Here is a 16,567-nt window from a genome sequence, read left to right on the forward strand (position 1 = left end):
AATCATCTCCTTTACACGTGCTCACTTGACCCCTTTGAGGATGGAATACTACTTGACACCCCTCTCATGTGCATGCATAGGTATTGTCGGAACACTATGGACGACGAGGAGGAGTGCAAGCGCCAAGGAACAACTACACCATCCGCGAGGGAAGCATTGAAGCGACGACGGAAGAAGACGGAGACAGCTCCCAAGGGCCGGACATCCGGCCCCTGGAAGTGTCACCAGCAACAAGGAGCTAGCGGCCAAGTTTACAGGGCCGGGACATCCGGCGACCAATCCAGACATCCGGCGCGTCCCGAGCCCCCGGACATCCGGCCTCCGGCCCAGAAATCCGGACCCCGCCATTCCAGAGAGCAACAAGGCTGGACCCTGCCAGCTCGGACATCTAGTGTCACAGGAAGGCCCGGACATCCGGCCCGGCGCCCGGACATCCGGTCCCCCTGACTGTGTGCAGCGCATCTGGGCCGTGGACCATGTACCCCTTCACCCCTTAGACTATATATACTCCCCCTCCACCTACCTTTTTAGGGTTAGCATTGTGTAAGTTCATATTAGAGATAGAGCATCGCTCCTCCATATCGGATCTACTCCACGAGATAGACCGCGACCCCTCTACAGAGAAGATCCTCTTGGATTCAAGACCTCCTCATGGAGAAGACCATCAAGACCTCCTTTGGAGAAGAACCGGTTACCATGTATCGTCCTTTGTTGATCGTGGATCATGTGATCTCTTATGTATTCGAGGATCTAGCATATGTGTGACTATTTCTTGTTGGTTTTAGTGATTCTCTCGTCTTTCCCCTCGTGTTTCCCCTCGTGTTCTTTGTGTTCACCGCGGGATCCGCTCCATTCGTGAAAGATCGACCATCTAGGGTTCGACCCTACATCACAAACTCAACAAGTGGTATCTCATCAATGCCCATGGTGGGCTCCTTGTTCTTGGTGGCGGTGGTCTTGGTCCTGCGTTGGGGGCATTGGAGCCCTTTGGAGCTTCATCTTGGTTGCGCAAATGCTTGGAGCCCGTGTCACAGCTGGGATTGGAACGGCGTGCAGGGGCACCGGAGCCACCACCTATGACACACAAAACACGCAAGAGAAACGAGAAGTATCAATGCAATGACCACAGCAAAACAGGTGAAACAAGTAGAACTAGCAATGTGTAATTGCCACTTGATAGATTTGACACCAACGGTAGTACCACATGTATGCGCGGAACTAAAATTTTAGTACCGCTCCTAGTCACGGTAGTACCGCGCCCGGATGGCACGGTAGTACCGCGCCTTGGAGCGGAAGTAAAATTTTAGTGTCACGCCTCTCGCGGTAGTACCACTCCTGAGGAGCGGTAGTACCGTATGAGCGATAGTACCGCAAGGGTGGTGGGGTAGTACCACATAGGGCCAGATCCGAACCACAAACGGATATGAGCACAACCGTGACAACGGACCGGTACTACGGTTGATCAAATCTACCAAGGGGCAACATACCAAGTACCAATTCTACGCATTACTACTCTCCTACATCCTACTCTTGCAAAGATTTAGCCTAAAAACTCAAGAACAACATGCATCTCCCCAAAAACCTAGAAATGAAAGAACGAACCAAAGAGAGAGAGATTTGGGGACAAACCTTGTTCCATGGCAAGAGGAAGTGATGGGGATGATCCCACCGGACGGAGCGCGAGGAGAGCGGCCGGAGATGGAGATCCGGCGAGGTTCTCCGGCGCCATTCTTGGGCAGGAGAGAGAGACGGCATGGGAAAAAAGAGCTGAATGGGTATGGGGGAGTTGGACCTCACCCTGCCCACTCTTAACCCCCACGCGCTCGCAACTGCGCGTTAGTACCGCGTGTCATCGCGGTAGTACCACCCGGGTGAAAGTACCGCACTGTGGATGGTAGTACCGCTGCTCCAGCAGCAGTAAAAAATTAATGTCGTGCTGGGTGCGGTAGTACCTTGCGTGGCTCCTGCGGTAGTACTGTGGCAAGCCGCGGTAGTACTGTGGGCCCAAGAAAATGCAAGTTTCAAAAACAGAGAAGAAAGGGGCCTTTGCAATGCAACCTTCAAGCGAACGGACACAGCAAAGAGCTAACACACGAGGCAACTCAAACACACGCTCAACATGAAGAAGGGAGGAAAAAAGACAACAAGCATCAACCGCGAGACACAACCTCTCCAAGGAGAGGGCGGTGGCCGGAGCCACCTATGTTTGAGTCAATTGGTATGGCACCGCGAAGAATTATCCTTGGGCTCATGACCAAAACTTGTCTTTGAAGCACAAGTATCATCACAAATGGCTAATGTGAAAGAGTTGATCAAATTATGCATAATGGGGGGAGGGAGAGTTCATTTAGAGAACAACTCTCCCCTTATGTCCATGCCTACACCTAAACAAGATAACAAGTTGAGTATGGTGGGGAGTGCAAGGGTTCAAGCAACATTGCTCAAATCAATGATATTTAGCTCATGCCTTAACTCACGAAATCTTGCTTCATCCAAAGGCTTCATGAAGATATATGCAAGGTTATCATGAGTGTTGACATAGTTGAGCTCGATCTCCCCTCGCCTAATATGATCCCGGATGAAGTGATACCGAATCTCAATATGCTTCGTCTTGAAGTGTTGCACCGGGTTGAGAGAAATCTTCATGGAACTTTCATTGTCACACCAAAGAGGCACTTTGTCACAAATGACACCGTAATCCTTTAAAGTTTGCCTCATCCATAGAAGTTGTGCGCAACAACTACCGGTGGCCACATACTCTGCTTCTGTGGACGAGAGAGACACTCAACTTTTTTCTTGGAAGACCAACTCACCAAAGAATTGGCACCCTCCGTAAGTTGCCTTCCTATCCACTTTGTCTCCCGCCCAAACGAAGTCCGAATAGCCTACAAGGTTGAAGTTTGCTCCTCTTGGGTACCATAAGCCATAGTTTGGGTATGAGCCAAATATTGAAAGATCCGCTTGACTGCCACAAAGTGACTTTCCTTAGGTGCATCTTGAAACCGTGCACAAATTCCCACACTCAACATGATATTCGGTCTAGATGCACAAAGGTAAAGCAAGGAGCCAATCATGGAGCGATATACCTTTTGATCCACCGCTTTACCATTGGGATCTATGTCAAGTTGGCATTTGACGGGCATTGGAGTGGAAGCCGGCTTGACTTCACTTAGCTTGAATCTTTTGAGCATGTCTTGAGTGTATTTGGCTTGGTTGATGAAGGTTCCTTCTCTTCGTTGCTTGATTTTGAATCCGAGAAAGAACTTCAACTCTCCCATCATGGACATCTTGAACTTGGAGGTCATGAGAGCGGCAAATTCCTCATTGAAAATTTTGTTAGGAGAACCAAAGATAATGTCATCAACATATAGTTGGCACACAAACAACTCCCCTTTGACTTTCTTAGTAAAAAGAGTGGGGTCGATTTTCCCAATTTCAAACCCATGATCTTGCAACAACTCGGTAAGGTGGTCATACCACGCACGTGGGGCTTGTTTAAGGCCATAGAGTGCCTTATCGAGTTGGTACACATGATCGGGGAAATAGGGATCCTCGAACCCAGGGGGTTGTTTGACATACACCAACTCATTAATAGGACCATTAAGAAAAGCACTCTTCACATCCATTTGTTGCAACTTGAAGTTATGATGAGAAGCATAAGCAATCAACAAACGAATAGACTCAAGACGAGCAACGGGAGCAAAGGTTTCATCGTAGTCGATACCCTCGACTTGGGAGTAGCCTTGAGCTACCAAGCGAGCCTTGTTGCGGACAATAATTCCATGAGCATCTTGCTTGTTCTTGAATATCCACTTGGTTCCAATGACATTATGGTTCCCCGTTGGCCTTGGCACCAATCTCCACACCTTGTTGTGCTCGAAGTTGTTGAGCTCTTCATGCATGGCATTAAGCCAATCCGGATCTTCGAGCGCCTCATAGACCTTTTGGGGTTCAACACAAGAGACAAATGCGTGATGTTCAAAATAATTTGTGAATTTTCTACGAGTGCTTACCCCCTTTCGTATGCTTCCAAGCACATTTGTCATGAGATGACCCTTGGTAGATAGCTTGGATGCAATCTTGGTGGCACGACGCTCCAATTCCTCCTCATGAGAGAGATGAGGAGTGGTTACTTGATCATCTTGAGTCTCTTCTTGAGCTTGTTCTTGATCTTGAACTTGCTCGGAGAGGAGAACTTGACCTTGGGCATCACTTGGTGGTTCAACGCCATCTTGAGGTTGATCTTGCCCTTGGTCTTGTTCATGAGGTTGAGGGCCTTCACTTTGTTCTTCGGAAGCGTGTGGGTCTTGGGTTGGTGATGGTTCCACTTGAGTAGAACATTGTCCTTCTCCTTCGGCCACAAGGGGTTCCTCAATGGGTAGGATAAAACCAACACCCATTCTTATTATGGCTTGGGGAGGAATTTCATCACCTACATCACAAGTACCACTTTGCTCCACTTGGGAGCCGTTATTCTCATCAAACTCCACATTACATGTCTCCTCAATAAGGCTCATGGACTTATTGAGGACACAGTAAGCATGAGAGTTTATAGCATAACCAACGAATATGCCCTCATGAGCTCTAGCCTTAAATTTAGACAAACGAACACCTTTCTTGAGAATGAAACACTTACACCCGAACACCCGTCAGTACTTGAGGTTGGGCTTGTTACCAGTGAGTATATCATATGGAGTCTTGTTCAAGCCTTTGCGTAGGTAGAGCCGATTGGATGCATGACACGCGGTGTTGATGGCTTCGGCCCAAAAGTTGTATAGAGACTTGAACTCCGCCATCATGGTTCTTGCCGCATCCATCAGCGTCTGGTTCTTCCTCTCCGCTACGCCATTTTGTTGAGGGGTGTAAGGTGCGGAATATTGATGTTTGATCCCGTCATCACTAAGAAACTCATCCAAGGTGTAGTTCTTGAAATCGGTTCCGTTGTCACTTCTTATTGTCAAGATCTTTGCATTGTGTTGACGTTGATCTTCATTTGCAAAGTTGATAACCCACAAGTATAGGGGATCGCAACAGCTTTCGAGGGTAGAGTATTCAACCCAAATTTATTGATTCGACACAAGGGGAGCCAAAGAATATTCTCAAGTATTAGCAGCTGAGTTGTCAATTCAACCACACCTGGAAACTTAGTATCTGCAGCAAAGTGTTTAGTAGCAAAGTAATATGATAGTGGTGGTAGCGGCAACAAAAGTAAAGACAGAAAAAGTAATGTTTTTGGTATTTTGTAGTGATTGTAACAGTAGCAGCGGGAAAGTAAATAAGCGTAAACCAGTATATGGAAAACTCGTAGGCACCGGATCAGTGATGGATAATTATGCCGGATGCGGTTCATCATGTAACATTCATAACATAGGGTGACACAGAACTAGCTCCAATTCATCAATGTAATGTAGGCATGTATTCCGTATATAGTCATACGTGCTTATGGAAAAGAACTTGCATGACATCTTTTGTCCTACCCTCCTGTGGCAGCGGGGTCCTATTGGAAACTAAGGGATATTAAGGCCTCCTTTTAATAGAGAACTGGAACAAAGCATTAGCACATAGTGAATACATGAACTCCTCAAACTATGGTCATCACCGGGAGTGGTCCCGATTATTGTCACTTCGGGGTTGCCAGATCATAACACATAGTAGGTGACTATAGACTTGCAAGATAGGATCAAGAACTCACATATATTCATGAAAACATAATAGGTTCAGATCTGAAATCATGGCACTCAGGCCCTAGTGACAAGCATTAAGCATAGCAAAGTCATAACAACCTCAATCTCAGAACATAGTGGATACTAGGGATCAAACCCTAACAAAAGTAACTCGATTACATGATAAATCTCATCCAACCCATCACCGTCCAGCAAGCCTACGATGGAATTACTCACGCACGGCGGTGAGCATCATGAAATTGGTGATGGAGGATGGTTGATGATGACGACGGCGACGAACCCCCCTCTTCGGAGCCCCGAACGGACTCCAGATCAGCCCTCCCAAGAGGTTTTAGGGCTTGGCGGCGGCTCCGTATCGTAAAATGCGATGATTTCTTCTCTCTATTTTTTTTCTCTCCAAAAGCAAATATATAGAGTTGGAGTTGGTGTCGGAGGGCATCCAGGGGGCCCACGAGGTAGGGGGCGCGCCCCCCACCCTCGTGGACAGGGTGTGGGCCCCCTGGTCTTCATCTTTGGCAAGGATTTTTTATTATTTTTTCTAAGATGTTCCGTGGAGTTTCAGGTCATTCCGAGAATATTTGTTTTCTGCACATAAAACAACATCATGGCAATTCTGCTGAAAACAGCGTCAGTCCGGGTTAGTTCCATTCAAATCATACAAGTTAGAGTCCAAAATAAGGGCAAAAGTGTTTGGAAAAGTAGATACGACGGAGACGTATCAACTCCCCCAAGCTTAAACCCTTGCTTGTCCTCAAGCAATTCAGTTGACAAACTGAAAGAAAGAAAGAAAAACTTTTACAAACTCTGTTTGCTTTTTTTGTTGTAACTATGTCAAGCCAGCATTCAAGTTTTCAGCATAGATCATAACTAACCACATTTGCAATAATTCTCAGGTCTCATAATTACTCATATCAATAGTATAATCAACTAGCAAGCCATAATAATAAAACTCGGATGACAACACTTTCTTAAAACAATCATAATATGATATAACAAGATGGTATCTCGCTAGCCCTTTCTGAGACTGCAAAACATAAATGCAGAGCACCTTTAAAGATCAAGGACTGACTAGACATTGTAATTCATGGTAAAAGATATCCAATCATAGTCACACCCAACATACATTAATAGTGATGAATGCAAATGACAGTTGTGCTCTCCAGCTAGTGCTTTTTAATAAGAGGGTGATGACTCAACATAAAAGTAAATGGATAGGCCCTTCGCAGAGGAAAGCAGGGATTTGTAGAGGTGCCAGAGCTCGGTTTTGCAATAGAGATAAATTGTATTTTGAGCGGTATACTTTCATTGTCAACGTAGCAACTAAGAGATGGCGATATCTTCCATGCTAAACACATTATAGGCGGTTCCCAAACAGAATGGTAAAGTTTATACTCCCCCTCCACCAACAAGCATCAATCCATGACTTTCTCAAAACAACGAGTGTCTCCAACATACATCAGGTCCCAGGGGGAGTTTTGTTTGCAATTAATATTGATTTAGTTTGCATAAAGCATGGGACTGGGCATCCCGGTGACCAGTCATTTTCTCGTGAGTGAGGAGCGGAGTCCACTCCTCTTGAGAATAACCCGCCTAACACGGAAGATAAGGACAGCCTTGGTTGATACATGAGCTATTCGAGCATACAAAACAGAATGTTTATTTGAAGGTTTAGAGTTTGGCACATACAAATTTACTTGGAACGGCAGGTAGATACCGCATATAGGAAGGTATAGTGGACTCATCTGGAATAACTTTGGGGTTTAAGGGATTGGATGCACAAGCAGTATTCCCGCTTAGTACAAGTGAAGGCTAGTAAAAGACTGGGAAGCGACCAACTAGAGAGCGACAACAGCCATGTACATGCATTAAAATTAATAAACATTGGATGCAAGCATGAGTAGGATATAATCCAGCATGAACATAAATATCGTGAAGGCTATGTTGATTTTGTTTCAACTACATGCGTGAACATGTTCCAAGTCAAGTCACTTAAATCATTCAAAGGAGGATACCACCCCATCATACCACATCATAATCATCTGTAACACCCCGGATGTAACTTTCCCAATTTGAACTCCAACTCTTGCCGTTTCCGGCGTTAAGTTATTTATTTTCTCAGGTTCGGGTCTTTGTCTCCGTGTGTTGTTATCGTTGTCATGCATCTCATATCATGTCATCATGTGCATTGCATTTGCATACGTGTTCATCTCATGCATTCGAGCATTTTCCCCGTTGTCCCTTTTGCATTCCGGCGCTTCGTTCTCCTCCGGTGGTCATTTCTAGCTTTCTTTCGTGTGTGGGGATTAAACATTTCCGGATTGGACCGAGACTTGCCAAGCGGCCTTGGTTTACTGCCGGTAGACCGCCTGTCAAGTTTCGTATCATTTGGACTTCGTTTGATACTCCAACGGTTAACCGAGGGACCGAGAAGGCCTCGTGTGTGTTGCAGCCCAACACCCCTCCAATTTGGCCCAAAACCCACCTAAACCCTCTCCATCATCTAGAGCGTTCGATCACGATCGCGTGGCTGAAAACCGCACCTCATTTGGACTCTCCTAGCTCCCTCTATGGCTATAAATAGGCCTCTCCCCGAAAATCCGGATCTTCCCCCGTCCTAACCCTAAAATTCCGACTCCGCCGCCGCCGGACGTGTCCGGACGGAGCCGGACACCGTCCGACCCAGCCGCCACCGCCACGTGTCGCCCCGGGATTCGCCGCCGCCACCGCTCCCACATCACCGCCGCCTCGCCCGCGCGGGCCCGCCGCAGCCCAGGCCGGGCCCCCCCAGCCCGCATCGCCGCCCGACCGAGGCCGTGGGCGCCCGCCTCGCCGCGCCGCCACTCTTCCTCCTCGCTCCGCCGCCCGGTTCCGGCCACCGCCTCATCGGCGCACCCGACGCCGGCTACCGCCGCTGCTCCAGCGCCGACCACCGCCACCTCGCCGTCCCTCGCCGCCTCCTCCCTCTCCGGCCGGTGAGCCCTCTCCTCCGGCGAGATCGAGCTTCTCTGGCTCAACTCCGGCGAGGGATCCGGTCCACCTTGGATTGCGTGCCACCGAAACCCTAGATCTGGAGGTTGTTTTTCTTCCAAGTCCTCGAAATTCCAGATCCATGTGCTCCTGTTCATAGCCTCGTAACTTTGCATCCGTAGCTCCGATTCATGCATATAGCATATCAAAATGTTCATATCAGAGAGTATATCATTTCATCTCATTGCATCATTTTCATTTGAGCTCATCTTGATGCCCGAAATGCTATTAGAAGAGGGCTACTTGAGATATTTGTCAGATCTGCTGCTCCATTTAGCTATTTGTCATTTTTTCCATGATTATTGTGTGCATGCTATGCCCATGAGTCCTACATATGTTTTGTTTAGGGTTTTGTCATCTTTCCAGAGGTGCAACCCATGTATTTTTGTGATGTGTGTGGTGACTAGCACATGCTTGCCAAGTGGTGCACATGGTAATTCTGTTTTCAGGGACTTAGCATTTCCACTAAGTCCTTGATCTGTTTATCTCATATGGCCATATGTTCATGTTGTTTCCTAGTGATCCGTGCCTCTTTTGAGGATGATCAGTAAGGATGTTTTCTTAATCTTGTAGTGCTCTATCCATCAATGTCTTTAGTTGCAATTATGGAGCACCCTAGCTTCAGTCAATCGAGCTCTACTTTTGCTACTTTGTGAATATGGGCAGATTGTCAACGTGTTTGCAATTTTGCCGATGATGTTGTAGTTGATCCGTGCATGCTATGCTTTTGTTCTTGCCATGTCTTGCTTGAATTTTGTGTATTCTTGATGGGTGTATGCTTAGATTATCATGACTTGCACCGTAGTGAGTGCATCGAGCTCGTAAACATGCCTACTTGATATCTATTTTCAGCATGCTCCAGTTTTCACTAAGTCTGAAAACTGATTATGATTTTGCCATGTTCACATGCTTGCAATTGTATTTTCTGGTCCCTTTTGGCTCAAGGTCACTAAGGGACTTTTGTTAAGCTCTTTTAGTAGCGCCATGACATGCTTTACTTTGCCATGTTCAGGTCCTGTAGCATGTAGTTTTGTTGCTCCGAAGAGTGCTACCTGATCTGAAATTCCAGACAAGTGATAATTTCACCAAGTCTGAGATCTGTTTGCCATATGCATTTTTTCCATGCTTGTTTGAACATGTTAATGGATGAATTGGCCATAGCTCAGTGCTAGACTTTTGTTAAGCATCTTGAATGCATCCCTGCCATGTATTTTGTTGTCATGTTTGGGTGCTGTAGCATGTTCATCTCATTGCATTTAGATGGCTACTTGCTGTAAATCGCAGACCGGTGTAATATTTGAATCGCTTGCCATTTCCAAACCGTAACTCCGATTCCTGCGTTCTTTATATCGTTTTCAAGCAATTTCATCTCATCTTTCCAGTGGCAAACTTGAATTTCCAAGTTGAGGCCAGGTTCTTGCATTTCCTGTCATATCTTGCATATGCATCCTGCATCGCATCCCGCATAGCATACCATCTTTGCATCATCTTGTTTGATCCTTGCACGTGGTTGATTGTGCCCTTGTTGTTTGTTTGTCTTGTTTGGGTAGAGCCGGGAGACGAGTTTGCTAACGAGGAGCCCGTTGAGTTTGCTTTCGAGGATCTAGTCAACTCTGACAACTGTGCAGGCAAGATGATCATACCCTCGAAATCACTACTATCTTTGCTATGCTAGTTTGCTTGCTCTTTTGCTATGCCAATGCTACGATGCCTACCACTTGCTTTCAAGCCTCCCAAATTGCCATGTCAAACCTCTAACCCACCATGTCCTAGCAAACCGTTGATTGGCTATGTTACCGCTTTGTTCAGCCCCTCTTATAGCGTTGCTAGTTGCAGGTGAAGATTGGAGGCCGTTCCTTGTTGGAACCTTTATTTACTTGTTGGGATATCATTATATTGCTATGTTATCTTAATGCATCTATATACTTGGTAAAGGGTAGAAGGCTCGGCCTCTCGCCTAGTGTTTTGTTCCACTCTTGCTGCCCTAGTTCCCGTCATATCGGTGTTATGTTCCCAGATTTTGCGTTCCTTACGCGGTTGGGTTATAATGGGAACCCCTTGATAGTTCGCCTTGATTAAAGCTTTTCCAGCAATGCCCAACCTTGGTTTTACCATTTGTCACCTAGCCTCTTATTCCCTTGGGTTTCCGGAGCCCGAGGGTCATCTTATTTGACCCCCCCCCCCCCGAGCCAGTGCTCCTCTAGGTGTTGGTCCAACTCGTCAGCCGCCGGTGGCCACCAGGGGCAACTCTGGGCTGGCCTACCGGAAGTTTGGACAATCTGAGTGTGCCCTGAGAAAGAGATATGTGCAGCTCCTATCGGGATTTGTCAGCACATTCGGGCGGTGTTGCTGGTCTTGTTTTAACCTGTCAAAGTGTCTTGAAGAACTGAGATACCGAGTCTGATCGGAACGTCTTGGGAGGAGGTCTATTCCTTCGTTGACCGTGAGAGCTTGTCATGGGCTAAGTTGGGACTCCCCTGCAGGGATTTGAACTTTCGAAAGCCGTGCCCGCGGTTATGGGAAGATGGGAATTTGTTAATGTCCGGTTGTGGATAACTTGAACCTTAACTTAACTAAAATGAATCAACTGAGTGTGTTACCGTGATGGCCTCTTCTCGGCGGAGTCCGGGAAGTGGACACGGTGTTGGAGTAATGTTTGCGCAGGTTGCTCTCTAGTTTCTCGCTCGCGCTTTGCCTCCTCTTCTCGCTCTCTTTTGCGAATAAGTTAGCCACCATATTTTGCTAGTCGCTTGCTGCAGCTCCACTTATATTTACCCTGCCTTACCTATAAGCTTAAATAGTCTTGATCGCGAGGGTGCGAGATTGCTGAGTCCTTGTGGCTCACAGATTATTACTACACCAGATGCGGGGCCTGATGATTCCGCTCCAGGAGACGCGCTTGAGCTCAAGTGGGAGTTCGACGAAGACTCTCAACGTTACTATGTTTCCTTTCCTGATGATCAGTAGTGGTGCCCAGTTGGGGGTGATCGGGATCGTGTCGCATGTTGGGTTATCTTTTATTTTGGCGCCGTAGTCGGGCCATGAGTGTTTGGATGATGTAATGTTATTTATGTACATGATTGACGTGGCGAGTGTAAGCCAACTATGTTATCTCCCCTTTTATTATCATATTACATGGGATGTTGTGAAGATTTCCTAACTTGCGACATATGCCTTCAATGCGATTATGCCTCTAAGTCATGCCTCGACACGTGGGAGATATAGTCGCATCGAGGGTGTTACAAGTTGGTAATCAGAGCCTTCCCCAACCTTAGGAGCCCCATTGCTTGATCGTTTTTAGCAGCCGAGTTGTGTCTAGAAAAATGTTTTGAGTCATTTAGGAATTATATATCGGAGAGTTTAGGAATTCTTTTTACTTCCCAGTCTCCTCATCGCTCTGGTAAGGCATCCTGACGTAGAGTTTTGACTCTTTTCTTCTCAAATTTCACTAAAAAAATTTAGGATCACGCGGGTATCTTGGAATCGTTCCGATGGTTTTATGATGAGAACATTGTCTTGGTGCCTCCTGTCAGGGGTTTAGTGGAAGTGTCCCGGGGAGTTGAGCTCTGAGGTGTTGTCGTCATAATTTTATCGTTGCAATTCTGGAATACCTGAGTTTAGTACGCCGACATCGAAAATCTCTTTTATGCAGTTCGTTGGTGAGATAACCTCGACGCCACCCAGTACTGGGGCGGGAGTTCGGGAGTATCGCCATAACTTGTATAACGGATGCTTTTCGAAGGTTGAGGTAGATGGTTTCCGAAGGTTTCTTGGTTATGTGTTGAAGGATGGATACAGCTGGATGTAGGATTTGCTAGTTTGGGTGAGATATTATGCTTCCCCTGTATCCCCAACACCTGATTGCATAACCGAAAAGGTTCGGGAGTTTCATAGGTGGGAATTCTTGTAGGTCTAGTTCTTCTTCCACGGATATTGGTTTGAGATTGGGATTTCTTACCGACTATTCGTTCTTGATCCGTACCTTGTTGATTTATTTCTCTACCTTAATTCTAAGTGGCTTCTCAATTTATGGATATGTGACCATTTCAAGAGGAATGCATTCGTTCATTGAGTTCGGATGTGAAGACTATATGTTGCAATTTTCATTCCGTTGGATTCAGCTTCAATATTTGTCTATCAATGTGCTAATGGATGTCAACCTCTTCAGGATGACTCCTCCAATGCGCACGACTCCGAATCCTGATCCACCACCACCTCCCCCTCCTCCGGAGGCATGGCAAGCTGTGATGGCCGCAACCAATGCAAACACACAGTTGATCATGCAAATTCTCCAAGAGCGCAATCAAGGCAACCAAGGGAACCAAGGCAACAATCAGAATCACTTTGCTTCACTCAACCAGTTCCTTGCTAATGGGCCAAAGACTTTCAGCAATTGTGTTGAGGCAACCGATGGTGACGATTGGCTTGTGGATCTGTGCAAGCATTTCGAGTGTAGTAACGTCAGGCCTGAGGACTTCTTCAAGTTCGCTTCCTTCCAACTCAAAGATCAAGCTGCAGAATGGTTCCAGCAATACAAGGATTCTAGAGGTGGACGTGTTATCACCTGGGATGAATTCCGTCAAGAATTTCGAGCTCATCATATTCCCCAGAGCGTGGTTGAAAGCAAGTGTGAGGAATTCCGCAATCTGAAGCAAGGCTCTTTGTCTGTCTATGACTACAACAAGTTGTTTCAGAAGCTCGCCCGCTTTGCCAAGCAGGACGTACCTGATGAGAAGAGCATGATATATCAGTTCAGGGGTGGTCTCAGAGAAGAAATTCAGTTAGCTCTTGTTCTCTTTGAGCCCTTGAGATACGATGAGTTCTACAACATGGCACTGAAGCAAGAGGCTGCTCAATTGAGGTGTGATGCTTCCAAGAAGCGAGTCAGAGATGTTACTCCTTCTTCCTCTATTCAAGTGGCCAAGCAGCAGAAGTATTGGCTTCCTCCTCCTCCGTTCCGTCAGCCGTATCAGCAGAAGAGCAAAGGTGGCAGTGGATCTTCCCACCCACCCAACCCTGGCTTTCAGAACAAGACTTTGTCTCAAGCTCCAAGATCGAGTGCTCCGTATCACCGTCCGCTTTCACAGGTCACGTGCAACAAGTTCCAACAGAAGGGTAACTATGCCAACAAGTGTTTCAACCAGAGGCGTCTTCCTCCTCCTCCTCATGTCAGATCGGCAAGTTCAGCTGTGGTCAAGCATAACCCCAAGCATGCCAAGGTCAATTTGATGAATGCAGCTCAGGCAGAGGACTCGTCAGATGTGATCATGGGTAACCTTCCTGTTAACGATGTTCCCGCAAAAGTTCTTTTTGATACTGGTGCATCTCATTGTTTCATCTCGAAGCCTTTTGCATCTAGGCATGAGTTGACTTCCCAAGTTATGCATAAACCGTTAGCAGTTGTCTCTCCAGGTAAATGTTTGCTCGCTAACCACGAGATTCCGGATATTTCTATCATGATGGGTGATTTCAAGTTTCTGGCTTCTCCAATGGTTCTTGGTAACTCGGATATTGATCTTATTCTCGGAATGGATTGGCTTTCTAAGCACAAGGCTCAGCTTGATTGTGCAGCCAGGCAGATTCAATTGACTCATTCATCTAAGGATGTAATTGTCTTTGCCGCTCGGGATAATACTATCCGTCTGTTTTCTCTCAATGAGAAGGGTGAATTGGATGCCATCTCTCAAATTCCAGTCGTTTGCGAATATCAAGACATCTTTCCAGAAGAGCTTCCAGGAATGCCTCCGCACCGGCCAGTTGAATTCGTTATTGATCTTGAGCCCGGCATGGAACCTGTGTGCAAGCGTCCTTACAAGCTCGGACCTGAAGAGTTGAAGGAGCTGAAGAAGCAACTCAATATTCAAGAGAAAATGGGTCTCATCCGGCCTAGTTCTTCCCCGTGGGGTTGTGGTGTTCTTTTTGTGAAGAAGAAGGATGGAACGGACCGACTTTGTGTTGATTACCGTCCATTGAACAAGAAGACCATCAAGAACAAATACCCACTTCCCAACATCAATGAGCTGTTCGAACAACTAAAAGGTGCCCAAGTATTCTCCAAGCTTGATCTCCGTATGGGTTATCATCAGATTCGAATCCGTGAGCAAGATATTCCCAAGACGGCTTTCAGGACAAGCTATGGTTCATATGAATACACTGTCATGTCTTTTGGCCTCGTCAACGCTCCTCCGACGTTCTCTCGCATGATGAACTTCATCTTCAACGCCTACACCAATGACTTCGTTTTGGTCTATCTCGACGACATTCTGGTTTTCTCGAAGAACAAGGAAGATCATGCCAAGCACTTGCGTTTGGTACTCGATAAGCTCAGAGAACATTAGTTCTACGCCAAGTTCTCCAAGTGTGCATTTTGGCTCGATGAGGTTCTTTATCTTGGTCATATCATCTCTGCCAAGGGCATTGCCGTGAATCCTGAGAAGGTGTCTGCAATTGTGAATTGGGAACCTCCTCAGAACGTGAAGCAACTCCATAGCTTCCTTGGTCTCGCAAGCTATTGCCGAAGATTCATTGAAAACTTTTCTAAGATCGCGAAGCCTCTCTCAAATCTTCTCCAGAAGCACGTCAAGTACGTTTGGTCTCCGGAGTGTGACATTGCTTTCAACACTTTGAAAGAGAAATTGATCACTGCTCCAGTTCTGACTCCGCCTGATGAATCCAAGCCGTACAAGAGATTTTGTGATGCCTCTCTCCAAGGTCTTGGCGCAGTATTGATGCAAGAGAAGAAAGTTGTTGCTTATACCTCTCGCCAATTGAAGCCTAATGAGAAGAACTACCCCACTCATGATCTCGAGTTGGCGGCAGTTGTGCATGCTCTTTTGACTTGGAGACATCTCTTATTGGGAAGAAAAGTGGACATTTTCACTGATCACAAGAGTCTCAAGTACATCTTCACTCAGCCTAATCTCAACCTCAGGCAAACTCGATGGGTCGAAATGATTCAAGAGTATAATACGAGTATCGAGTATACTCCAGGCAAGGCCAATGTGATTGCTGACGCATTGAGCAGGAAAGCTTACTGCAACAGTCTGATTCTCAAGCCTTATCAACCCGAGCTTTGTGAAGCTTTCCACAAACTTAATCTGCAAGTTGTTCCTCAAGGTTTCCTCGCCAACCTTCTAGTCTCTCCTACCTTGGAAGACCAGATTCGCCAAGCCCAGCTTCTTGATGCTATGGTGAAAAAGGTGAAGATTGGGATTGCCAAGAGTCAACCCAAGTACAAGTGCTACCGCCTTGATGACAAGGACACTCTCTTCTTCGAGGATCGTATTGTTGTACCCAAAGGTGACCTCCGTAAAGTGATCATGAACGAGGCTCACAATTCTCTCCTCTCCATCCACCCTGGGAGCACGAAGATGTATCAGGACCTCAAGCAGGCTTATTGGTGGACTCGAATGAAGCGCGAGATTGCTCAATTTGTGAATGAATGTGATGTCTGCAGGAGAGTGAAGGCAGAACACCAAAGGCCAGCAGGTCTCCTCCAACCTCTTGCCATTCCAGAATGGAAGTTTGACCACATTGAAATGGACTTCGTGACTGGGTTTCCAAAGTCCAAGCGTAGCAATGATGCTATATTCGTTGTCATCGACAAACTCACTAAAGTGGCTCACTTTCTGCCTATCAAAGAGTCGATCACTGCAGCTCAATTGGCGGAACTCTATACTTCTCGTATTGTCTCTCTGCACGGTATTCCACAAGTGATCTCTTTAGACCGTGGCAGCATCTTTACCTCAAAGTTTTGGGATTCTTTCCAGAAGGCCATGGGCACCAACATCCGCTTCAACACAGCTTTCCATCCTCAAACTAGCGGTCAAGTCGAGCATGTCAACCAGATTCTTGAA

The sequence above is a fragment of the Triticum urartu genome, chromosome 2 (genome assembly GCF_003073215.2).
Source record: "Triticum urartu cultivar G1812 chromosome 2, Tu2.1, whole genome shotgun sequence".
Classification (NCBI taxonomy): domain Eukaryota; kingdom Viridiplantae; phylum Streptophyta; class Magnoliopsida; order Poales; family Poaceae; genus Triticum; species Triticum urartu.